The 26,688-nt window shown below is 39.1% G+C and overlaps 1 long non-coding RNA gene and 1 other non-coding gene across 2 annotated transcripts in view; one reads left to right on the forward strand and one right to left on the reverse strand.

Annotated features, from left to right (window-relative positions):
* The window catches only part of LOC124529262 (uncharacterized), a 297,645-nt gene that overhangs the window by 114,276 nt on the left and 156,681 nt on the right, over window positions 1-26,688 (reverse strand). The gene's annotated exons all lie outside the window — the stretch shown is intronic.
* LOC124529444 (U6 spliceosomal RNA) lies at window positions 20,920-21,026 on the forward strand. The gene has a single exon (XR_006966343.1). It is a non-coding gene; the product is annotated as a U6 spliceosomal RNA (small nuclear RNA).

The raw sequence follows: 26,688 nt of genomic DNA on the forward strand, positions 1-26,688 counted from the left end.
TTTCACCTGAATATAAATTTGTACTCTCTCTCTATCCCTGCATGCCCTTCTCCCTCGACAGCTTCAGATCTAGAGATTCATTGTGTTTATAATTTTTGAGTGAATGAGTGCCACTGTGGAATTAAATCATGTGGACTGGACTTTGCAAGCTTCTTCTTTCTCTGCTGCAGATGCCTATAAAGAAGCTGATCAAAGAAGACAAATGTGTGGGATCCCAGTTCCAGTCGTTTAATCCTGTTAATTCCAAAGAAACTTCTCCACACCCCTTAACGACACCACAGGGTAGATTCTCAGAGAAGTATTTACTCTGAGCAACTACAACAAAACTTCTGGCTATCAATGCACAATCATGCATGCTCCTTCGTGGTGGCCTTGTCCCAACATATGAAACAGATGCTGGTAATCTTTACTTTAGTTTAAATTTTGTGATTTCAATACAGTGCCGGATAACCCAAATTTACGGAAAAGACTAGGGTTCTAGGGTAAGAACCCAATTGGTTATCATAGCAACACATATTTTTTTTGTGTATTTTCTGGTGTCTGTGGAATCTGACTACAAATAAATGTTAAAGAATAATGTGCAGAGTAACTTCATCCCACTTGAACGAGAACACACTGAAATGGCAGTCTGAAAATGTAATAATCTAGTCATAAAATCAATCTCTTCACGACTTGGCTAAAACAAACAAGAAAAGGCTTTTCCTGTCTCTAAACCAAGTCTGATAAGGATCTGGGACTATTTCTCTATAAAATCTTTGTAAAACACACCCCACAGCCCAAGATGCTTTCATGAAACCAATTCAGATAACTGCAACCATTTTCTTCCTTCTATTGTTATATTAATACACACGCAGACACATACACAGTCCTGCACACACACATACACATACACACACATACTTCTGCACATTGTCCAGAGGTATTTGCTATACAAACATCTCAGTATCCTCACTTTTCTTTATCTTGGACTCGGGCACACAACATTTTTCAGACTTTTCAATAATATGCTGATAGTGAATTAGGCTTTTATATGATCTATGGATTATGTTCTTCCAGGAACTGCCAATTTTACTCTAATATGATTCCAGTATGCTGAGGGAGTTATTCCAACTAGAATGTGCTGAAGAGATGAATGTGGCTTCCATGCAGGCCATATTTCAACTTTTCCCAAATAACATTCTTGTAGAGATTAGAAGATAATCTGGCAGCCAGACCTAGCCAATTAAAACAGTAATTGAAATGGTTGAAAATGTTTTCCTTGGCAAAATTTGGTTATTTTGCTTCATTTTGGGTTTCCTTGAATAACAAAAAAATAGGGTCAATCATAAGACTGCTAATTTATTTTATTGGTTATCTTTTTTCATCAAACAAAAAAGGGCTGCTGTGTAGCTGAGATGAAAAACCGAACACTGGTATGGGGTCGTAAGTGGAGGCATGAGACGGCAGAGAATGATTTTCAGCTAACTCTAGTAATCTCTTCTCAGCACAGAATATGTGGGAATTTCTGTTGTGGGTGGAAAGGGTAAAATGAGGAAGGGGATTCAATAGGAAAAAAAATACAGAAGAGGAATCTTGTAAAATGTAGGTTACTTTTCCCCCAGATTAATAGGTACTTAAAAATCACGACTTCTGATTTTAAGATATCGGAGATAAACTAAAAAATCAACTTATGTGCCATAATTCTCTTCCACTGAAATCGGCGTGTGCTACTAAATGTTTAATAATCATCTCTGGGATCAGAGAGTATCTGATTTTTTAGTATTCGCCAATTTCCATGATGTAAACACTTTTCTCGTGGCTAATTTCATTCTACCAACTCGACATTCCTGAACCTAAGAGTTGGAAAGAGACATGCACAGGCCACTTTTGCAAGCACCCTTAAGTTGCTCCAGCACACCTCTGGGTGAAGTCACAGGTTTACAAAGAAGACAGATATGAAAATGCAATCTAGACTGACATCGGGTAAAAATACCGATAAAGGCAATTAGTGGGCAAAGATCACCATCTCGTGAATTAACGAATATAAGTTTGGCTGATTGAAATTGTAAAACTTGAGAAAATACAAATCACAGAATTGATTTTAAAAGAAAAAAACACTTCTTTGTGTCAATCTCTGCTTCTTTCCTCCAAAACCCTACTTGGAAGTTCAAATCCTCTAAAGAAGTCTGAAAATAGGCAGTGTATTCATTTTAACATCCTCTTGGACTTAAGACAATTTCAAAATGCCATATACTAGCGGGGTTAACCCCACACATTAGATTCATGAGGGGTGTTTCCATAAAGCATGAATTCCTTGACCCTACCCAGGACCAGCTAAATTAGAAGGCTTTGGGTTAAGCTTGGCACTGATAGTTTTAAAAAGTTCCCCAAGTGTCTCTTTTGCCACCAGGGTTGAAAACAACTACTCTATATATTTATTTCCTTACATCTCCACTGATAATGCTCCGAAGGGTGGTTATACTACATCTCAGTAAATTATTACCTCTGGCTGGACCATAAATATAATTCACCTTTTTTTTTTCTCTTTTTATTCTTTTTCCCATCTCCAATAGCATCAATAAAAATCACTTTCAGTTTGGGATGGACTAAAAATATGTTGAATAACATATTCTGTTGGGCTCACATTTATTCTCATTTTCACATTTTTTGGTTTTAAACCAAGTCAGAAATTTTCGAGATGGATCGCGTTAGACAGAAGTATGTGCTAGTTAATAATGATTTTCAATTATTCCAGGACACATATGCAGAACAAATCACCTTTTTACTTAGCAGTGGAAACTAATTACATATCTGATTTACCGGATGGTTACCACATAGGATTTGTCTACATATATGCTGGTATGACTATTATTAGGCAAAGAAAGGAATAAATGTTCTTTCCTTAAAAAATGTAAAAATATACTAAAAGTATGAGTGAAGTTTTAGTTTTTTTTTTTCCTGGAAGGACAAACTATATGATGTTATATTTTTTCTATGATTAATTTTCTATGATTAATTTGCTTTCATAATTACTTTGAGGGAAAAAAAAATCAAACTATTCAAAAATGAACCTGGCCTATTTTCCACATGCACGGTCATCATCGTTAGTGGCTGCGTTGAGCGAATTTTAGAATCTTGAAAAGACACACTATCTATGAATCTTGGAAAGACACACCTCATGTGTAGAAGTCTTTGCCACCCCCAGGCATTGCAACAGAGCCAAGAACAGCAAGAAGCACAACAAATGGCAGCTGTAGCTCTTCACATGTGTGGTACCATTTAGGCTAATGTCCAGGATATCATATCATTTGTCCAAAGGGTACAGCTGCACCAGCTGGCAGACTGTTGAAAGTGGCAAAAACACAGAAGGCAGAAACTGGCACCAATCCTCACCTCTCCCCCCCCCCCCCACACACACACTCACTCACTTCCTGCGGCACTACTCTGGGCAATGTTCACAGAGACAGCCCCAGCCAGCATTTGGGCAAAACATGTAATATAATTCAGCCAGAAAGCAGGTGTCATCACTTGACTCTGTCAGGGGTAGGTCTTCTGTGTAGGTATATCCGAAATGAAGTGTGTGTGTGTTCCCTACAGTTACACTACAATCTAACCCTAAACTCAGAGGTTTCAAACAGCGATCACTTATTATTATTTACGTGGATGTGGGCAGAATGGGGTTCAGATGATCTAGGGTGCGCTTGGCCGGATGGCTTTGTTATGTCACTGTGGTTCTGTGGATTGACCGAGGCGCCTCTGGCCTATGTGTATTCATTCTGGGGCCCAGGCTACAGGGGCATGAGCAAATTCGGGGGAAACTCTTATCACAGCAATGGCAGAAGTGTAAGGGGACAAGTGGAAATACAGGGCTCTCAATGTCTATACTTAGAACTGGCAAATTGTCACTTTTGCTCATATACTATTGACCGAAAAAAGTCATATGACCAAGTTCAAATTCAAGCAGTGAAGAACCACACTTTGCCCAGGAAGAGACCATGGCAAAGGCATAGATGCAGGATGGAATAAAGAATTAAGTCCAATGCATCAATCCATCACATACACCTGTCAGTTTTTCTGGACAAGAATCCATGATCATGATAATGGTGATGGTGATGACAGCCCCTCATTTTACTATGCACTTACAATGGCCCAGGCACTGTTCCAGACTCTTTGTCACTTGGTCTCTGTCTCTCTCTCTGTTTTTATAAAAGCTCATTAAATCCTCACGATAATCCTACAAGATGAGTACTACTATATTCTCATCTTACAGATAAGGTGACATTGGTAGGGAAAGGTTTTATAAGCAAATACTGGGCAATTATTAATTTAAAATAACAATGGGCACTCATTTTCTTAAACTATTGTACAGGCATATTATATAGATTACGGATGGTACCTTTGGGATTTCCCACCTTGATATTATCTGTCTTGGGAGTAGATATAGATGGTCTGGACCATCATGCCATGATTATATAGGAACAGGGACAAGAACATGTGTTCATCACTGGCATTTACTTATGGAATATGCATGCAATTATACAACAATGGCTCCAAAATAAACTAGCAAACACCCTTGGCTCAAAAGTTGAAATCCTGCCATTTGCAACAACGTGGATGGAACTGGAGGGTATTATGCTAAGTGAAGTAAGTCAGTCAGAGAAAGACAGATATCATATGTTTTCACTCATACGTGGAACTTGAGGAACTTAACAGAAGACCATGGGGGGGGAGGGAAGGGGAAAAAAATAGTTACAAACAGAGAGGGAGGGAGGCAAACCATAAGAGTTTCTTAAATACAGAGAACAAACTGGGGGTTGATGGGGGTAGAGGGCAGGGGAGAGGGGAAGACAGGTGATGGGCACTGAGGAGGGCACTGGTTGGGATGAGCACTGGGTGTTGTATGTAAGCCATGAATCATAGGAATCTACTCGAGAAGCCAAGAGCACACTGTATACACTGTATGTTAGCCAACTTGATAACAAATTATATTTAAAAAAATTAAAAAGGCACAATAGGATCAAACTCTGATGAATTCAGTATGCTTTCTTTCTTCTTTCTATTGCTTTTAGGTTTGAAGCTTATCGAATTCTGTATATTGAGGGACTTCCGGGGGTTGATAACACTAATCCTTTGCCCATTTATATCTCAGAGCATAATAGAAAAGATTAATTCTGCAGAAAGGGGAGAAGCAGAAGCCATTATTATTCCTCCAGCAGAGGTGAGTGGTATGGAGACTGGAACAGGCAGAGGCTTACTCTGGCCCTCAGTCCTCTGGTGCATTTTTTCAGTGCTTAATTTCCCTATGTTAAATCTTCTGGTTGAGGTAACAAGTTGACTACTCTAGTTGATTAAACCTATCTGAGGCGATGAGCGTTGAATGCATATAAGCATAGATAAATATAAACAATGATGGTAAATTTTTCCAAAACAGAATGACTATGCCCAAAATATTCTCAGAAATTAAAAATCTATAAACAAGAAATAATACAATAATAACAATATAAATTGTAAAGTACCATTAACAATCCCAAGGATATTTGCTACCCAGAAGATTTGTGAAGTAACAGAAGAAAAAGTATACTTCCTCTTGCAAAAATGAGAGAAGATCATTCCTGAATTTATGTTCCAAATACATGTTAAAGAACGTTTTTGAAAAACAGGAATCATTAATAGAATTAAAAACTACATGTGCCAATCTCAAATTACTTAATGGTATTCGGTCGAAGATAACATATTTGGAAAAGAAAACTCATTCATTTTTTTCTCCCATTTATTCAGCAATTTTTTTCATAACAACCTACGATTGCCAGGCAGTATTTAGATGCTGGAGAAACAGCAGCAAACTAAGCGGACAAATCCTAGCCCTCAAGGAACGTAGTTCGGTGTTGAGATACAGACAATAAAGATTTTGAATAAATACACTACACAGTACTTTAAAAGAACATAGTTAGCACTAAAAATACAGTGGATAAGGAATTCTGAGGTGTAAGCTTGCAATTTTATATTTGTTTAATTTAATTTTTTTCAAGTTTTTATTTAAATTCCAGGTAGTTGACATATCAACTATCAGTTAATAGTATCCGTTTCAGTTCAGTATAGTGATCTGACAATTCCATACATCACCCAGTGCTCAACACGACAGGTGCACTCCTTAATCTCCATCACCTATTTTAAGCTTTCAATTTTAAACAGGGTGGTCAAGGTAGGCCCTACTGAGAAAGTGATATCTGAGTCAAGACTTAAAGTAGCAAGGAGAAAGTCATGCAGATAATGGATATGAGAATTTTCCAGTCACTGCAAACTATTTTTGCAAAGAACCTGAGGCAGGAATATGCCCGATATATTCAGGGAGGAACAAGTCAGTCTTACTTTAGGTACACAGTTTCTCTGAAATAAAAATAGAAAAGAAAGAAAGAGGAAATAAGTGATTTAAGAGTTAAATTGATCAGGTAACTAAATAATGACAGAAGATTCAGGTATTTATAGTTATTTGGATTTTTAAAAATATTTTACTAATATAGTTAGCTAGTTAACCGGCTAGGTAGGTGGCTAATTTTAAGGAGATAATATATGCAAATAGTAAATTTCCAATAGTACAGAGGCTTGCATTGAGAAGTAAGCTTCTGCCCTACCCTTACCCAGAGCTCCCCACCCCAGAGGAAACAATGTTACCAGCTCTTCTAGGTATCTTTCCAGAGACATTTAATGACTTCTTCTACCATGAGCCCCCAAGTGAGGTAATTTGTAGAAGCAAAATGTACCTTAGAGATCTGGACAAAGTTTGCTTTCATAGATGCACCTCTGTCTTTGTACTATAATTACAGGCCTCCAGAGAGGAGACAGCCCATCATGCTCGTCCCAGATGGGTGGGGTGGGGCCTATCTTGTGAAGTCACCAAGTCACTGCATGAAGAAGCTACCTGTGTGTGGCCATGATTTATTTTGAGAACTATTTCTGTGCCCACATCCAGAGGAAGATTCCATGACTATCATTTCTTGTGTCATTTTCTCCCAAGGATAAGGAGTGATTTCACTTAGCACTTGAAAACAGGTGTATTGAAGCGGAATAAAAAAAAAAAAAACTGTAAGCAAAAAAAAAAAAAGTAAAATAAAATAATAATAAGTAAAACATAGATGGAAATTTTCTGTGTTTCACCAAAGGATATGGAAAGGTGACAATAGGTTCTTTGTTTGATAAAAGTTAGAAGGTTCAGGGCAATCCAAGATTTTCCTCTAAGTGCAGCCAAATTATGTGTAATGTATACTTCAGGCTTTCAGACATTTCCCTTGCAAGTAAACAAACTGGAATCCATAAAACTTTCTGTAGTGTGTCTCTGATATTACAGCTGGTCCCTTATTTTCTCATGTGCCTCACAGTCTGATTCTGCTCAGTGAGATGTCTTGTGTAGTTTTCTAAAAGTATTAGGGAAAGTGTCATATGATCATAGTTTCTACTGCTCTAATCTTAGTAGGATAAAGAAAAAGATGCCTCATTCTTCAGAAAGATTCTTGTGATCCTAGCATTGCCAAAAATGGCAACAAACTAAGTATAACTACTAGTACATGAGGTTTCTCAATCCAGGTAATCCCAGGAAGATGCTAAATAATCACCACCACCACCACCATCATCATCATCATCTCCAAAAGGTGAGGGTAAGAATGCTACCAACTGAATTTAACTTTAGGTATTTTTTGTAAGTCTGTGGCAACATGTCTCAAATTTATAAAAGGCACTAGAATGTAAGCTCCATGAGATAATGGTTATTTCCATAACAGGAAATAATAGGGCTATGCCTAGCCCTCATGGCATGGTTAATTTTATGTGCCAACTTGGCTAGGCCATGTTACCCAGATATTTGGTCAAACAATATTGTAGATGTTTCTGTGAAACTATTTTACTTTTTATTACTTAAAAAATTTTTTTTCAATGTTTATTTATTTTTGAGAGAGACACAGAGTGTGGGTGGGGGAGGGGCAGAGAGAGAAGACACAGAATCCAAAGCTGTCTCCAAGCTCTGAGCTGTTGGCACAGAGCCCAACACGGGGCTCAAACTCACAAACCTGAGATTATGACCTGAGCCGAAGTCAGACACTAAACCGACCGAGCCACCCAGGCACCCCAACTGTGAAACTATTTTAAAAATGAGATTAACATTTAAGTCAGAAGACGTTGGGAGAGCAAGTTACCCTCCGTAATGTGTGTGGGCTGTGTCCAATCAATTGAAGGCTTGAAGAGAAAAGAGACTGAAACTGCCCAATCCAAGAATTCTGCCAGAAAGACTGCCTTCAGACTCAAACTGTAACTCTTCCCTGGCTCTCCAGCCTGTAGGCTTATCCTGCAGATCTTGGACTTGCCAAGTTTCCCCATCACCTGAGCCAATTCCTTAAAATAAATCTCCCTCTTTTTATACATGTAACTAACAAGATATATACACATCTAGGCAGTTCCGTTTCTCTAAAGAACCCTGACCAATAAAATTTAGTAGGTTCATAGTAGTTCCAAATAGCATTCATTGAGTGAATAAATGAATGAATGAATGAAATACCAATTCATGAGAAATGTATGTATGTTTCTCCGGTGGATATGTTTTGCATGTGTTCAAATTTTGATTTCGAAATAATCATTAAAGCTCTTATTGTACTAACTCCCTAATTTGGATGTAAAATTTAACTGTTACAACTCTTGCTACTATTTTCCTGATAGCCTAAATAGGTGGTAATCAGTTTTGTCTACAGGTAAAGGAGAGGAGTGATACCTTTATTTGAATTACAACACTGTTCTTAACCCCACTCCACAGCCAAATTGCCAGGTTAACTAATCTCCAAAACTCAATCCCTAGAAAGATCTTATTCCCTCAAAATGTCACTTTCTGGAAAACGGCAGTTGTGTATCACCAGATTTTCTCTAATTTGCTGGATACAAATAGCCAGTTATAGCAGCCAAATGATTATGTTCCATTATTTTCATTGATGGAAATGTAATGCATAGCTCATAGTTTGTCTGTGTCTTCCGAAATCTACTTCAACACACACACACACACACACACACACACACACAGTGCTGATGTATTTTGTTGCTTTATCTGAAAAGAATAGCAATGAAAGCAAGACAACAATGGTCTCTTCACTAGGCTGAGCTGAGACTTACTTTCTCACAATTCATCTCTGGAACTAAAATGGGTATTTGACTTATAGTAGTATTTCCAGCCTTCTTATTCCAACTTGTTTTTTCTTAACTTAAAAAATGACCTAAATTCCCTTTTCTCTTACATTCTATGCCTTGCTTGCCTCCCCTGACCCATGGAAACCATCATAAAATTTGACTACTAAACTCCTGTCTTGCTTTGTCAAGTTTTTACCTACTCTGCTGCACATATACTACTCTAAAAGGGCCTCTGGATCCAACAAACCCTCATTTAATGATATATTCACTTCACACTCAACCTGAAGAGTCAAGTCCATGAACAGCTGTGAAGACCTTTGAGAAAGAAGGCAACAGATGTATTCACAATGCTTGAAACATGAGTAATATAAACACAGCCTCCCGAAACAGGTGAAGAGAAAACTGTGATTGAGTCATGGTCTATTTGGCACCTTCTCTTATTTTTACCTTAATCTTCCACCGCTCTTGTCCAACTTGGGCTTCCTTTCCTGGCATAATTAATCTAGACCATGCATGTATACTACCAAAATATAATCCTCCTTGGATATAACCTTTGGATCCCATGCTGAGATCCATTATATAAAACTAATGTACTCATGGGTACTAATGGGTTAATACTGTGACACCACTGGATGCCAACCCCCACACTGCGTTTTGGAGGTGTCTTAACCTGAACAGTGCAATCCCTTAGTTGGAATTTTAGTTTCCGGTTGATTGACAGATAAAATAACACCTGGGATAAAAAGGGCTTTTGGAACGCCCTAAATCAAACCAACTAGGAAAGTGCTTACTCAGACTTCGTGGGAAGTTTACTAAAACTATGATTTTGTTCGATGCCCAACAAAGAATCTAAAAAGACCAAAACAGGGAAGAAGAGAGATATTATAATGTTAATATCAGCTTTAGGGGCGGATTTTATCATTTACTGTAATTACTTTATTTCCTGTGTATTAAAGTCATTCATAAGGAAATGCATCTGTGAGCCATGACTTCTGATCCAGAATAGGATTGAGAAAGCCCTTCGAATGCAGCTTCCATGCAGAAAACCAAAGGAATAATTTAACTGGAATTCAATGTGAAATTGATGGATTTTGGGGGTGATCATGGGGTTCGGAGTCAGTGGGCAAGAAAGAATTCTTGAAGACGTCTTTGGTGCAAAAATGTGATTTTATTAAAGCACAGGGACAGGACCTGTGGGCAGAAAGAGAGCTGTACTGGGATTGTGAAGAGTGATTATATACCTGCAGGTATGGAGGGAGTTAGGGACAGTGTAAGTCTCCAAGGAATTTTGGAAGCAAGGTTTCCAGTACCTTGAGGGGCTAGCTGACGTTAGGAAAATGCCATTTATTACTGTTTACTAAAACCTCAGTCATGAGACCCTTCAGATGTGTATCAGGGGCCATACGCTTGGAGTATAATTGCCAACATATACTTGGGGGTTAAAGATAAAGGACTTTTGCAAAGAAATTTTTATGTGTTTAAGGAGACTCACAGGATCCTGGGGGGTCAGGATAATGTTAAGCCAAGATTCCCTTTTGCCCGTAGCATCCAGGATGCAGTTGAGCTCCTAGCGAAGGTCAATCTGCCTGTTGCAAGGACTTGTCAATGGATTGTAGGCAGTGAGAGAATTTAATTTTTCATTTGCCTTTGTTACCCACATCACCGTGGCAAGCATTTAAACCCCTACATCTTGATGAGGGTGATATTAGGACTCCAGGAAAGGGAGTCTGTAGGTTACAGGAGGTTAGGCTTTTGGTAAGATTGTCCTTTTCTTTGTTCTTAGGCAGCCAGAAGTCCCTGAGGAATATCACATATAACCCACCTGAGGTTAGGAGGGTTGGGGTTGTGCTAGCTTGTGCTTGGCCTTCAGCTGCCTTATGTTCCCTCATCAAAATGAATAGATTATCCTCCAAGATAAAGGCAGGTGAGAATTCTACAAATGAACAACCAATGCAAGCAGTTCTCCAAGATGAAGGAAAGGAAGGAAGGAAGGAAGGAAGGAAGGAAAGAAGGGAGAGAGGGAGGGAGGGAGGAAGGAAGGAAAGAAGGGAGAGAGGGAGGAAGGAAGGAAAGAAGGGAGAAGTGGGGGGAAGGAATTCACATCTTAGAAATTAAAGCTGTTGGATGTCTTCTAAGAGCAGTCAGCATTATCCATTTAAATAATTATAAAACAAGAGAGAGGTAAAATCAGGTTCAGTTTCGCATTTGTAGAGATGAAATAGAACTTTTTCTAAGAGAAGTTAATAAACTCAAGATCAGATATTTAAAAAGGTCCTTAGTTGGAAAGATGAAATATATGAAACAGATTTGTTTGGGGAGTTGCTGTGTAAAGCCTCTGATGTTGGGCTAAGTAAAGGAAAATGTTGTTGGATCTTGAGTTTAATTTTTTAATTTTTTTTTTTTTTTAGTGAGTAGAAATGAACTCATCTAAATAGCATTTCCTCTTTTGTACTTTGCCTAAACTATTCTTCTAAATTGTAATATTTAGCCATGCCAATTCCCAGAGATTCTCATATTTCTGTCTCAGTGCTGCTCACGAAATAAACAAAATTCCTACAAACTGGAGCTACAGCTTAAATAGATTTATACTATTAGTAAAACTATGGTGCAGTAAAGCACGCAGCACAGGGAGCTGAGGGGGGTCTGCACTGTAGGCCCAGCTCTTCTTCTAGGTATCTGACAATGACCTCTCTGTGCCTAGGTTTTCTCCTGACTGAAACAAGAGAGGTGTAATAAATAACTCCTCACTTATCTTCCAACCAGCAGAATCTGTCTTTGTTACGTAAAAGTAGCCTGATCATGAATAACAATCTCAATAGCAGTGAGAAATGCACAGAGTCACGTTTCAACCACTGCAAGACTCTTGTGTTTTGAAGGAAAGCTTGGAAATCATATAAATGTGTCCCCCAACTCCAGTCAGAACTGGATCATAACCATTCACATATGCTTTTTCAGGATCATCTTAAAGATTCGCCTCAAGAGGTGAACTTTACAACTTCTTCTGTAACCTTGAGGCCAGAAATTCTTCCTTGCTTCTGGTCTGACTTGCCTGGCTGGATTTTCAGCTTATTGTCATGTGTTCTGTCCTTAGCAGGGAGGGAACACAATTGGACTGACCATTTAAGTGCTATCTATTATTAATCTGAGCCATGGAAAATTTGTTTGTACTAGAGTTTCTGTGGTCTTACATTGCATACCAGTGAAATGATAGAACCTGATCCCCTGAAGGAATGTTCTCTTGCAGGTCTAAAATGACTGGATGATAAAGCCTAACAGGCTGGCAGGAGCACTGAGCAGTTCTTGATAGGGGACACAGGGAAGGACATTGTTTCTCTTGCTGCCTAGTCTCCTAGCAGCCTAATGCACAGTGGTTCTTGACATCATGCTCTCTAAAAACCTAAATTTGGAAATATGAAATCAATTCTTCTAAAATGAGATACAGATTCAAGAAATTGTAAAGAAATTTTTAAAAGATGGCAAAATTTCTAGTAGTCCCCAGGGATTAAAAGAGATAGGACAAATTGATGAAGGGGAACAAAATGATATTGTGTAGTCCCACCTCCAGCCTTCCAAAAGGTGAACTCTTAGGATGCCCATATTGTAGACAAGGCCGATGTAATGGAATAGGAACCCTACCAGAAACGGATGCACCAAGGAATTGGCAATGCTGACAATATAAGCTGTTTTAAGAAGGAACAGTTCAAGACATCAAAAAGATGAAAGCTGGTTTTTTTGTGTGTTTTGTTTTGTTTTGTTTTGTTTTGTTTTTTGCTGACACTCAGAAAGTAGCCAGAAAGAGCTTCCTTGTTCAGTTTCCCCCTCCTGTGAGTTGTGTGGCTATCCTGTGAGAAGCCCGGAGGAGGGAACAGTGGTATCCCCCAAGGATGGGCTTTCCGGGCCTCTTCCAGAGCAGTCCAGGTTTGTGAATCAATGCCGGGGGTGGGCCCAGGATAGTTTTCCTTTCCCCACGGAGGCCATGATTAAGAAGGCATCTGTCTGTCAACAGAGGCTTTCAGCTGTATTTCCAGCCCAGCTTCCTCCCGACTGACTCATCCGGTGATGCCACAATCTAATGTTTATGACCTAACAGTCGATCACCATGGAAGTAGCACAAACCTTAGACTGTTGAGGAGCAAAACCAGCGTCGAGATGCTGGACGGTTTAGGAAAAGAAAACAGAAGCCCCTTATTCGTCGAGACCGCATGTTAGGACTGAACACCCGATTCCTCATGTGGGTACTTCCATCGGTTGCTAAAACTGATACTTGGATGCCTTCGTGCCTACTGGAGAACCCAAATAAGGACTCAGGGTGACCAAGTACAAACAAATGCCACGGCATTTAGAACTGAAGAGCGAGAAGCAGAAGGGAAAATGTGTATGTAGCAATTTAATGAGGTTTGGATTACAAATCCTGTTTCCTTACCTTTTTGCCAGCATGTGGCAATGGTTTTAAAGGAGAAAGAAAACGCATTGGATGCCAGGAACAGACTAAGATCCCCCCCTAAGAACTCAACCTTACAAACAAGTCCTGTTGGTATATTCACAAACCGGGAGAGTCGGCATCAATTTGCTGGTTGATTCATGCCCGCCCCCCCCCCCATTACAATAAAAGCCACAATGAAAAAGGAAAGCCAAGGGCACAAATAGCTGCTTTTTAGTACAGATCATTGTATCAAACGCTGGGAGTGGCAGGGGGTCCTGGCACAGATGTGGTAAGCAGAGGAGGGCAATGGTGTGGTCAAGGTGAAGTGAGTCTGCCTTCCTGGCCTGCCCTTCCCAGACTAATAATCAAAAAGAGCTGTCCTTCTCCAGCCCCAAACAGGCCTGTACGAACAGTGTCTCCCAGTAGTGCCTGTGGCTTACAAGTAATGTGAGAGTCTTTTTATAACTGTTGAGGTTTAATTTAAAAGGAAGTTCAGAATCAGCGGTGAAGGGAGGGGAATGTTGTGAACTACAGGCCATCTGAAATGGGGAAAATCATAAATACCAGAGTGTCTGATTATTTGAGCGTCTCTTGAAGTCGCATAATGAGCCTTCTTCATGCTCTGCTTTTCTGGACTTGGCTCTCCCTCTGACAAATTTGCAGGCATCAGGGTCTGTCTGGAATTCATTCCAAGTTGGAGGGATATTTTTTCCCTTGACATTTTGCAGCTGAGACAGCCCCGAGCAGGAAGCTGAGGAGCGTAACATTACCAAATATGTCCTTTCTCCTGCCCTTATATTTTATTTCCACAGGAAAAGAAGGCAGAAGAGGGCCAGTGAGAGCTGGCCAATGAGAAGGCGGCCACAGTGGTGGCCTCTACTGGCAGTCGGGAGATGGTCAGATGCCATTTTTCACAAAAAAAAGAGAAGCTATTCTAGGTACCACCAGTTGAAATGTGTGCTACGCTGGAGGAAGAAGTCTGAGTTTCCTACAAATTGCCCAGCTATTTCGGGGGATTTTTTTTATCGCCATGTTGGTCTCATTTTCCCATGGAGGCCTTGGTGACAAAAGCAGGCAGTGGGGTATATTGCTAACATGGCTGTGCCTTTGACCAGATCACTTCACCTCCAGGGATTTCAGATTCTTCCTTTGTAAAATGAACATTTGGATGTGATGATTTCCCAGATCTCTCCCGGTTCCCGAGACTAAAGTCTGCAGGCTAGTTTGATCACATGCCTCCATCACTAAAATACATTTGACTATCTACCCAGTTACACGTGTATGCGTATATGTATGTGTGTATAGCTATATGTACTGCTTTATAACTATATTATAAGCTTATAAAATATATAAAAATATAAAATACAAAGTAAGAGGGAGATCAACTATGTAGATTCCAGTATTTTCTATCCAAACCTCAGTAGTTTATCTTAAACGTTCCCTAGGATCTCTTTGGAGATCACCGTTGTAAGCCACATTTCGGCTCTGCTTTTCTTTATGGGCGTTAAGACATTAAACTATCATTTCCACGGGGGGCTAAAAAAGAACATAAGTCAGTAAAGTGAGTGCAGACTGCAAACCTTCTGCCTGCATATTAAATTCATAAAGTTTTTTTAAAAACAATCTTTTTTGGTTAATCTTGTCATACTACTTTTAAAAGAACAGCTACAGAGAAATTTCTTTACTGAGAAAAATGGCAATGTAAATTTGTTGAAAATGGGAATTGACAATCTTGAGTCAAGGAAATATTTGGGAGCAGTAGAAAACAGGGTAATCTTGGGGCACCTGGGTGGCTCAGTCGGTTAAGAGTCCGACTTCGGCTCAGGTCATGATCTCACGGTCTGTGAGTTCGAGCCCCGCGTCGGGCTCTGTGCTGACAGCTCAGAGCCTGGAGCCTGCTTCGGATTCTGTGTCTCCCTCTCTCTCTGACCCTCCCCTGTTCATGCTCTGTCTCTCTCTGTCTCAAAAATAAATAAACGTTAAAAAAAATTAAAAAAAAAAAGAAAACAGAGTAATCTGGAGCATGTATGTCTCACTCAAAGACAGAAGCTGCTTTTCAGCTCCCATGGGCTTTCGTCATGGGGAATGGTTCCCTACCGTTGCCAAATCTGACGTTTCAAAAGAATTGGAAGACCCAGATTTTAATGTGATATTAATTTCTGAAATTAACATTGTTCAAAAATTTCAGAGCCAAGCATATGATAACCATGAGCTATCCTCAGCTAATGGGCAGGCCCTGGGTGATCTCTGATCTAATGCTCAGCTGATTTAGCTCTGTAATATTTTGTGATAATATTGGCACTCTTTTCAGACATCCCAGTTCTGGGCAGGGTGGTTATGTACGTGTAAGAGAGAAAAACATGAAATGTCATTTCGTTAAGATCATAATGTTTTTCTGTCACCAACTTTTCAAAAGGAGCCACTTCTCGTCAACTCTTAAGGGCTCCCAACAGATCAGGGATCGATGTTGTTTAGTCATAAAAATAAGGAGAATACTACATTGCTTTTGATATATCTGTCACTTTTGCATATGGAAATATAATAGAAAAAAGTATTATCTTCAATTTTGAGGTTTTATTAGATCAGAGATTGGCAAACGTTTTCATAGATATATTTCAGTAAATATCTAGGCTCTGTGGGCCAGATGGTTTCTGTTTCAACTACTCAGTTCTGTGTGGCTGAGCCTGGCTGAGTTCCAATAAAACTTTCTTTACACTAACAGACTGGGCCAGGTTTTGCCGGCAGGCTGCAGTTTGTTAGCTCCTGTATTAAATCACTAGCTCTTCTAGGGTGTAACCTGCGTCTGATTCAACTCTATATCTTCAGTCCATGCAATCTTGGCACAGAGGAGGGACTCCATGAATATGTGCTAAAATAAATTGAAGGGCGTGGAACTTAGCAGTTTATGTCAATAATAATTAGCTTCCCATTTGGGAGATAGAAAACCCACAGTGGAGTTTATGCATGGTGTTCATCATGAGGCTTACATCAGCATACAAATTCCCTCAGGGAATCTGTGGTTCATCCAAATGTTCTGAACAAGGGAAGGAGGTACTCAACCAGGCTGACGAAGCAACCTAAGTGACTGCTTAGACCCCACACAGACTGAAGACCAAACAGCAAGAGTAACAAAAAGACCCTCAGAACTGCATAGACAGGCTTCTTTCAAATCTTTCCTTTTAACAACTTTAAATGACCAAATACCAAGCACATATTGTGCTCTTACACTATGGTTCTCAAAATGTTGGTCATGGCCCAGTGGGCACATACTAAAAGGTTCCCCAAAACAATTCTTACTCTTTTCTTCCCATTTCTAAATTTTGTTTTTACGACTTGACGTATAACTGGCATATAACATTAGTTTCAGTTACACAACATAATGATTCAACATTCATATATATTATAAAATCACCACGATAAGCCTGGTTAACATCCATATCGTCAGTTGTCATATATAGTTACAAGTTTTTTTTCTTGTAATGAGAACCTTTAAGAGCTACTCTCTTTGCAACTTTCAAATAGGCAATATGGATTATTCATTAGAGTTGCCATGCTGTATATTACATTTTTCATGACTCATTTATTTTATAACTGGAAGTTTGTGCCTTTTGACCTCCTTTACCCATTTCTTCCATTCCCCAACCCCACCTATAGCAACCACCAATCTGTGCTCTGTATTTACGAGCTTAGTTTTTGTTTCTTCAGATTCCGCATATAAGTGGGATCAGAGAATATTTGTCTCTCTTTTATTTCACTTAGCATAATACCTCAAGGTTCATCCATATCGTTACGAATTCAAGACTTCCTTCTTTTTTGTGACTGAATATCATTCCATTATATACATATATTTCTTTCCTCTGTATACTCATTTTCTTTATCCATTTATCCACAGATAAACAGACTATTTCCACATCTTGATTAATTATTATTCTTACTATGAGTAATTCACCGAGATATCTATCTTCTTTTTGCTTATATTTGATTTATTTTTAGTGTCGGTCACAACTTCCTAAATGGATTTTATCACCCACCGGGTATGGTATTTGACAATCATAGAGCAGACTCATTCTTGAGCTAAAGGAATTTACACTCTAACTGGAGAGGTAAGAAATGTGTATACCAACATCTAGGGAACAGTTTACCAGCAGATAAGTTACAGTGTCTGTGGCACTTGGGGCTCTTTGCTGGTGGTAGCTAGAGTTTTGGAAACCATAGATGAGTGGTGACATTGGTCCAGGCTGGAGACTTTACACATGGAAAATGTATCTGAAAGAAGTGGGGAGAAACGAGGGAATTGGGATAAGAAATAAGTCTTCCAAATAAAAGTCTTTAGGAAAAGAAATAAGTCTTCCAAATAAAAATGCAGCCGAGGGCAGTTTCTTTTCTCTTGATTCCATTTCCAGGATGAAGAAGAAGAGCCTGAATTAACATTTAGCAGGGATTTGTTCACTGCAACAAGATGTGAGAGGATTAAAGAAGAATGAGTGGTCTACATGATTCACTTCCAAAAACCAGATGGAGTTATGGAAGACAATGGTCTGAGACGAGTATGATTTTTTCCAAGTGAAGACAACTCTTTGGAGAAAGAAGAGGACAAAATTTGAAGACTGGGGAGATCAATCTACACATGCAGTTAGAAAAACGTGATAAAGTATTTTTTGTTGACTATTAATAGTTTTAAGTTAGGCAGAGACAGAGCACAGTTTCCTTTGGTTGGGAGCCCCTCGTTTTTCGAATCTGTGGTTGTTTTGAGTAGATAATGAGGAAAAGAACCAGGCTAGGTAGTCAAATGGTCCGGCAGATTAATTACCTTTGATAGCCACATTTAAGTTATGAATTAAAACACATAGGGGTGTCTGGATGGCTCTATCAGTTAAGCGTCTGACTCTTGATTTTGGCTCAGGTCATGATCTGGCAGTTCATGGGTTCGAGCCTGCATTGCGCTCCATGCTAACAGTGTGGAGCTTGCTTGGGATTCTCTGTCTCTCCCCTCTCTCTCTGCCCCTCCCCTGCTCTCTCTCTCTTTCAAAATAAATAAAGAAACTTAAAAACATACTGATTACAAGAGTGAAGAGGCAAGGAGTGGAAGGGATGAAATTGGCAGAAGGGCCCAATAATAAAATATATAAAGCAATTATGATGTAGATTTTCATCAACATGAGGAAACTAGAAAGCAAGGGACCCTTGTAGAAGAGTTTGAATGTGAGAACCAAGCCAAGTTGAAAAAAAGAAATAAATAGAAATGCCTACAAAATAGTTTGGGACAGATAAATTTATCTGCCCAAGAAAGACAAATATATTTGAGAATCAGAAAACAAAGGACTGTATAGTGTAGTTTAAGGGCAAAGGAGACAAGACATAGAGACAATAGAGGCTTAGGCTGAAACTAGAAGAGGATGAAATAATGTAAATAGATATTGACTTTCATTTTTATGTATGATTCAAATTTTATAATAAGAAAAAATCATAACAGTAACAAATATTTAAAGATCTCATTTTCACTTTGACAATTCTACAGTGAGGTTTCCAGTCCAAAGGGCTTTATGAAATAAACAAACAAAAGAAATACGAAGACAATAGTGAAGTAGAACAGATGATGTTCTATTACACAGATTACGGCACCCTGGAAATCAGTAGTCTGGTTTACAAGACGCTTAAAGGAGGGTGTCTCTAATTATCTCCCAATGATGTAAACTGCCTAATTTTCCTCAAAATATAATTAATTTTAAACCACGTTTAAAAAGTGTTGGATGTTATAAATACATCTAATGCTACTAAGTTTATCAGAAACCAGCCTTTATTTACTTTACTGACATAATACACTTCATACAACACATGTATGAAAAACCTCATGTACTTTTAAAGCCGTATTATGCTCTTTATTCAAGTTTTTCATTTTCCAAGTGGTTTATCCTATGTTTCCAAGCATGTTAAGAATAAACAGAATCTTTAGCAGTGATATGTTCAAAGTTATGGTTTCAAGGGCAGGGCTTTTTCAGCTTGGTTTCTTCAAAGAGCTACTCAAGATTCCTTAACTTTACTTCAGAAGAGAAGGCCTAAAGCTTTATCCCAAAACTAGTTAAGAAATAACAAGAAACAAAATCAAGCAGCAACACAGGTCCATATAGTTCTGGACCTCCAAGAAAAGGAGAAGGTAGGGGCTCCCATCCTGGAATTTGGAAGCTCGGGGCCCTTGTTAGTGGGGAGGCATCCTGGAGGATGACTCATTAAGAGATTAGTAAAATAAAAAGGAGTAGCAGGAAGCATAGACTACCCACCCTAGCTGTGGGACTCTTCCTTCAAGGTGGGGTCCCCTCTTCATCATTTGTACTTGAGGACAAACCACTATCTTCTCTCTACTGTGGGCAACTAATAGATGGCTTTTACTTTCTATTATAGTAAAATTCAGGGGGCACCTGGGTGGCTCAGTTGGTTGAGCATCCGACTTTGGCTCAGGTCATGATCTCACAGTTCATGGATTCCAGTCCCACCTTGGGCTCTGTGCTGACACCTCAGGGCCTGGAGCCTGCTTCAGATTCTGTGTCTCCATCTATCTCTGCCCCTCCCCCACTTGTGTGTGTGTGTGTGTGTGTGTGTGTGTGTGTGTGTGTGTGTGATTGCGCGCACACCCACGCTCTCTCTCTCACTCTCTCTCTCTCAAAAATAAATAAACATAAAAAAATTAGGAAAATTTTTCCTGGGCACTACATCAGCTCCCAATGTAGATTTAACACATTTTGCTATACATCTCTGCTCTCCTTATTGTCATTTATTTACAGAGGTAAATTCATTATGAACATATTTATTATATACATTTGTGTATGGTGTGTGTATACAAGCAAACAGACAAATTTGACATCATATTTCATTATCTCCACACATAATTCATAAACAATATTTCTGAAGTCCCACTAAATGGGGAGTGCAGTTATTATAAAGTGTTGTGGACAGCAAACAGTGACCTTTAAAAATGAAGATTTCCCTAAGTGTTTCTCCGCACAAGACCCAAATTTATTCTGCATGTGTTCTATACCAGAACTCCTGGGATGAAAGTCTCAGTGAAAAAAAACTTTGTAAGATGCAGAACATAAAAATGACTGATTTTCTTCAGGAAAAGAAAATCCTCTTTAGAAAGGAAACTACATCACCAGAACCAAAGGCATGTGACAATATTTTCTGAGTGAATAGTTAAGATATTTTCAGGCTAACACGACATTACTTCCTTTCCTTGTTGAAATGTCACAACTAGGAAGCCAGGTCGCCTAACCCTGGTCGCTTGGATAGTGCTGGGTCAAGTGTGTTCAGACAGACCCAGGAGTAAGGGTTGCAGGACACAAATTAAGAGTTAAATTGGAGTGCTCACTTAAGCAGAACATATACTAAAATTGTAATGGTACAGAGAATATTAGCATGGCTCATGCACAAGGATGACACACAAATTTGTGAAGCATTCCACGTTTTTTTCACGTTTTCTGCATATTAAAAAATATGATTTGTACCAATTGGAAAACTACTTAATGCCTATAGAACTAAAAAAAAAACAAAAGTAAAATTGAAGGCCAACATACCATATGTCCTAATATTTAAGTTATAAATCAAGCTAAGACACTCTAAAAAATATGTTTTGTTCTCTTTGACATGTGCAACTGTCATAATGACAAAATTGGAAATGTGTTCAAATCTACGGTTTTAACATGGCTGGAAGTCAGAAAATTATCAAGGACAAGCACCTTAAGTTTTACACATCTCAGTGTTCACATCTGTGTTCTGTTGATGGTCTAATGATATTTGGATGACTAACACAATGGGTATAGAAATTTAATATCAACAGAAGAGTAATATCAATTTTTTAACCTTGCAAAATGTTCCACAGCCACAATATGTATGCGTGTGCTACGAATACCACACTAGTTTGGGAATATCTCTGGAAGCATGAATCAGAACACAAAAAAAGAGCAAGAACAATGGTTGCTCATCACTACTGGAAGAGCACACTTTGTTATGAAAGAACGAATATGCATTTATAGTATATGCAAGGAGGGATTTGATAAATCACTCAATATATATTATTGTCTTAAGGGTTTCTGCTGTTCAAATTCTGCCTTCTTACCAAAGTGGTTTCTCTGTCCAACAGCAACAGAGTCCTAGGTACAGTCACTTTTTCTAGGACACAGGGCACAAGATAGGCACGAACATTTCCCTGGAGCCCCAACAATGTGGGTCACAACGTGAATATCTATGGTTATAGGTTGTACTGTGTCAGTACTGAGTACTCTATCCACAGTAAGGGCACCCATGTCTCCTTACAAAATTCCTTTGCCATGTGTTTGTGATATGCAGGGCTTGAAGGGCAAGACCCAGGGCAGGAACCCTTTTACTTGCATATGAAGGCAGTGCTGGATTCAGGTTATTTCCCAAGCTCTTTCATAGATGTGCAGAATCTAAACAGGCTTAAGGCATGAACAAGCTTCCACAGAAAGGTATTATAATGGGGTTCCATGGCAGACTAGAATCTGGCAATTGTATGTACCTACCACATTGTATTACCAAGGAGGCCATTGCCATGAATACAGTTGTAGCTTCTAGCAAAAGGGCTTCAGTGCTTTTTTTTTTCCTTCTCATGAACATTGTCAAGTCAATTCCAGGGGAAATCAGGTTTTCTCCAGTGTTTTGTTTTGTTTTCTTACGAGAATTCCTGATCCAACTGAACTTGACAACTCCTTGATCTTGAGTCCTGTTTTCTCTACATCCTTTCACCCAAAAAACCCCTCTGTCACCACTGGTTTAGCTCCAGTTTAATTACAAGCATTTCAATTTCTGATCCATCAAAAGTCTGGTCTTCCCCAAGTATGCATTTCCCACTCCAGTCTCATAACACTTTACAGGCTCTGAACAATGGCTATCTGTTCCTTCCTGCTAGGTTTCCAGAAACAGGCTTTAGAGAGCTGCCATGTGTTTATCTTTCTTTACACTCCAACAAGCACCCCTCCGTGACTCACACACAGAGAAAGCCAAAAGCCCTGAATGGTTGTTTATTCTCACCAGCTGGATAACCCTGCACGTGGCTCTCAGCATGGACAAGGATTAGAGACACTGGAGAAGTGTGTCATGTCCATTTAAGTACACACAAAACTGCATCCACTTGTGCTTTGCTTAGATCCTTTAAAGAATTCAGAGTTAACCATGAAACTCAATTGAGCTTGTCATCTTTGTTTTTCCCCATTTATGCCCAAATGGGAGAGGAAGGATCAGGTAGGGTGTCCAAGAGAAATACAAATACAATGGGGAATTGTCATTTTCAAGTGCTTACAGCATAGTATTCAGTCTTTAGGACTGCCGCTCTGTGGATATGTAGCACATGACTCTTGATGGCATGATTAGATCAACTAGTTATATACCTGCTTCAAAAAAGATGGACAATCCTGTATCCTAATCATGAATATATGTGAGCTCTAGGAATTGCTCAGTATAGAGCTCCTCAGTCATCTCATTATTTCCTGCCTTGTTTTGTGGAGTTTTATCCCATGCATGCACCATTTAGTATTCAGCAACAGACACATGTTAGATTTCAGTTATTTAAGGTTCATCTAGTGGGATGTCCAATAGGCATCCTGGATATGTGACCCAAAGATGAGAATGTTTGGAGATATGGAGGTCATCAGTGTATGACCCTTGAAGCTGTGGTTATGGAGAATATTGCTCAGGAGAATAAGCAAGGATTAAGGGGCATCAGTACTATTGGGTAAAGAGTGAAAAATAACTAACAAAGGAGTCTCACATGGCATAGTTAGAGAAGAGGAGGAGGTCAAAAAGAAACTGATCTCTCAGATGTCATTTTGTTTATTGGAGATATCCATCAGCATTGGTCTCAAGGAGAATATACTGCTCTCCTTGTAGAGGGTAACAATTTTGGCCTGCCTCTTCTTCTCAGACATCTGAAGAAGGCTTGGTAGGACCACGATAAATCATGGGGACTAGCCTATGAAAAAAGGAGCACACACTGGATGAAAATGGAGACGCTTGTGGAAACAGATGGGGCTCAAGAATTTAATGCAATCAAGTCATGTTCACTCTTGTTAACCTCGGTTATGCAACACTGTTGTTTAGCGCTTTTTTTTAAATTTCCAAAGTAATATATAAAGGAATCCAAAACAAAAACATAAAGATTACTGCTCTTTAAAATAAAAAGCTGTAAGTAGAAATGTATGTAGTTTACCAATAGTATTAATAATTTTTAAATGTACTTCTCTGAGTTTGACAAGTTTATACAACAAAGCTAAAGAGCAACAGTATATTTTTCTCCGGGGAACCTCTCCTCTAAGTACTCAAGAAATGTAACCAGAAATTGCCATTAACAGAATACTGATTTGGTGATTCCTTAGTGATTTTTCTTTATAGGATCACTAATGTTTCCAAAACAGCCAAACTCAGAAACTTCAATGCCATAGCACAAAACTTTTAAAGAAATGAAGTTTTGGGTCGGGTTCAAATAGGCTTAGAGGAGTACTATTTTCCTAAACTAAACAAAAAAGAAAGTTATCTCCTTTGATCGTCAAACACAAACTGAAGTTTCAGGCTTTGACATACAATTTGGCAACTGTAGATAGATGCAGCCAATCAAAATAAAGCCTAGACAAATTCAATATTAATTGCCTTGAAATATACATGTAAGGACAGTCAACATTAGAAATAAATTGTATTTGCATATGTAAGTTTGGGGGCTGTTATTCTTTAGAAGTAAACACTATGTGTAGGATTACAAGGATTTAATGAGAGAATGCACATAAAGTGCCCCAGGGCCTGGCATCTAGAAACACTGAAATGAGAGCTATCATTATTCTGACATCATGATTCCAGCCAGCCAATTCCATTATGTTATCCTTATTATAAATCCTGTGAGATTTTATTTTTGCTTTCACTGGTATGCTCTAATGAGCTGTCTATAAAGATGGGTAACATCAGTAGTCTATGTGAGTTTAGGAAGGGGTAGATGAAATTTAACAAACAGAAAGTCTCTCCCTCAATGGTCTCAGTATTGAGAATGGGTACAGAGATGTTGAGGCTAATGACTGAAGGCTCTATGAAGGCTAATGAATGAGGCTCTATGAAGATGTTGCAATTACTAATGTTAAGGGTTCCCACCTATCTGAACCACTGTGCCCAGAATGTGCCCGAGGAAGCCAGCTCTCCTTGACAGCTCACTAACCAGTCTCCTCTAACTGTCTGTTTCCAAAGAGTAAAACAACTTGTCATCTCTTCAGGCTCATTATAACTCCCTCTTCTGAACCCTTTGTACTGTTAGCCTCTATAGCCTTCTCTTTATCCTTACGCTGTTTAATCTCAATTCTAGATGAGATGTTCTTTTTTCCAATAAAAGCCCAGAAATACTAAAATAGCTTCAGAATATACATCAGTTTGGGTCACAAAAATCCTACAAATTCTGCTCTACTTCATTTTAATTTTCAGGTTTTTTTCCCCTTGTGAGTCTCCTACAAGGTTTGGTAAAGGTTGAATGCTTAGCAATTTACCAATAACATTTATTGAAAGAATGTTGACCATCCTACCTCAGTGTCTTTGTGGCCCTAATGTTTCTGAATGTCCATTAAATTTGGTTGCTTCCATGCTCAGTTCCAGGCACCCTCATCTTTTCCAGCATATTATCTCTCTGGACAATGCCATCCTTCCACATATTTCAGTTATGATCTATATGCTGACGACATATATGCTTCAGTATTTTTCCAGTCTAGTCCAGTATCTACAGCACAAAGTACATATTACCAATTATCTTACTGCTTTTGGATAGCCCACAGATACTTTGACCCTGACCCAATCATCTTCCTCCAACAGCTCAATTCTCTATACTTCTTCTATCTTCAGTGGAATCACTGAATTAGTCCACCCAGAGTCCAAACCAGGCAGAAAAACATTGCTTCTGTTTTAACCCATATGTCCAGTCCAGATCTACTGATTTTACCTCAAGTATTTGCTTAGCTTCTCCATCTGTCTACAACACCATTGCCTTCCCTAGTCTTAGCCACTAGGGTCTCTAAACTAGCTTCTTTTAAGGAGCCTCATCATTGGTCTCACTGACCTGTCTTGCCCTTCTTTCTCTACCCTCTAGTCATTATGATCTTTCCAAACATCTGTGATATACAATAACAGAGAGTACCAAAACGGGATTCATGTCTATTGAGAAGCAATACTGAGGGGTTTATTAGAGTTGTGATAAGATTCATCAGGTCATTTGGGGTCCAGGAGAAAAATTAGCTCAGATTCACTGAGGGCTCTTCTTATAACTACTTATAATATGGACAGAAATGATGAAGATGATGATAAGGAAAATAAAAAGAAGACTTGTAGGTTCTTAATGCAGAGACCATTGGGGATGTAAATAAATTGGGAAGTAGTGGGGTTAGGCTCACAGAAACCAATCTATCTTTTGTAGCTGGATCCAGAATGGGTGAGGAGGCCAGAACAAATCTGTATCCAAATACGCCGCATTCAGGCAGGTATCACTACTCAGGAATCCTGACCTCCCAGTGGGTCCCTAGAACAGAAGAGAGGTCAGCAGGCAGTACATAGAAATAGGTGAGGACAGCATTCTTGTCCTGGATGTCTGATAAATTTGGAGGCGTAACAGCAGCGGGTATTATACAGATAGGTAGAGTCACAAGGGTCAGAGCAAAGCAGGCTAAGACTTAAGGCAGGGCTATACTTAGAGCAGAGGTGTGGACATAGAGAATAGAATAGAACTACAATTAAAAAACTAATGCAAAGCTAAGTTGTAAATATTGAGCGGACAGCTCACTTTAGATGCACTGGATACAGACCAAACGAAAAAGTGGGCCTGGTCTAAAGATAGTAGACCTCAGCGACTGCAGCTGGATAGAAGTGGATCGAAGAGAGACTGGTGGAGTACCAAATCCACTTTTAAGTCCAATCAACGTTTCTTGAAAGCCAAGGCATAAAAGACAATTTATTGTCTTAATGTGTCAGGCCCTGCCTGGGGTTAAGTACTTCACATATTATCTTCCCATTAAATTCCTATATGTTAAACATGACCTACATACACTTCCATGACTTTCTGACGTTTTTCATCGACCATGCAAATAGGCTGTACCAAT

This window comes from Lynx rufus, unplaced genomic scaffold (genome assembly GCF_022079265.1).
Source record: "Lynx rufus isolate CCGP_SWC_20201006 ecotype Redwood Valley unplaced genomic scaffold, mLynRuf1.p SCAF_6, whole genome shotgun sequence".
Lineage (NCBI taxonomy): Eukaryota > Metazoa > Chordata > Mammalia > Carnivora > Felidae > Lynx > Lynx rufus.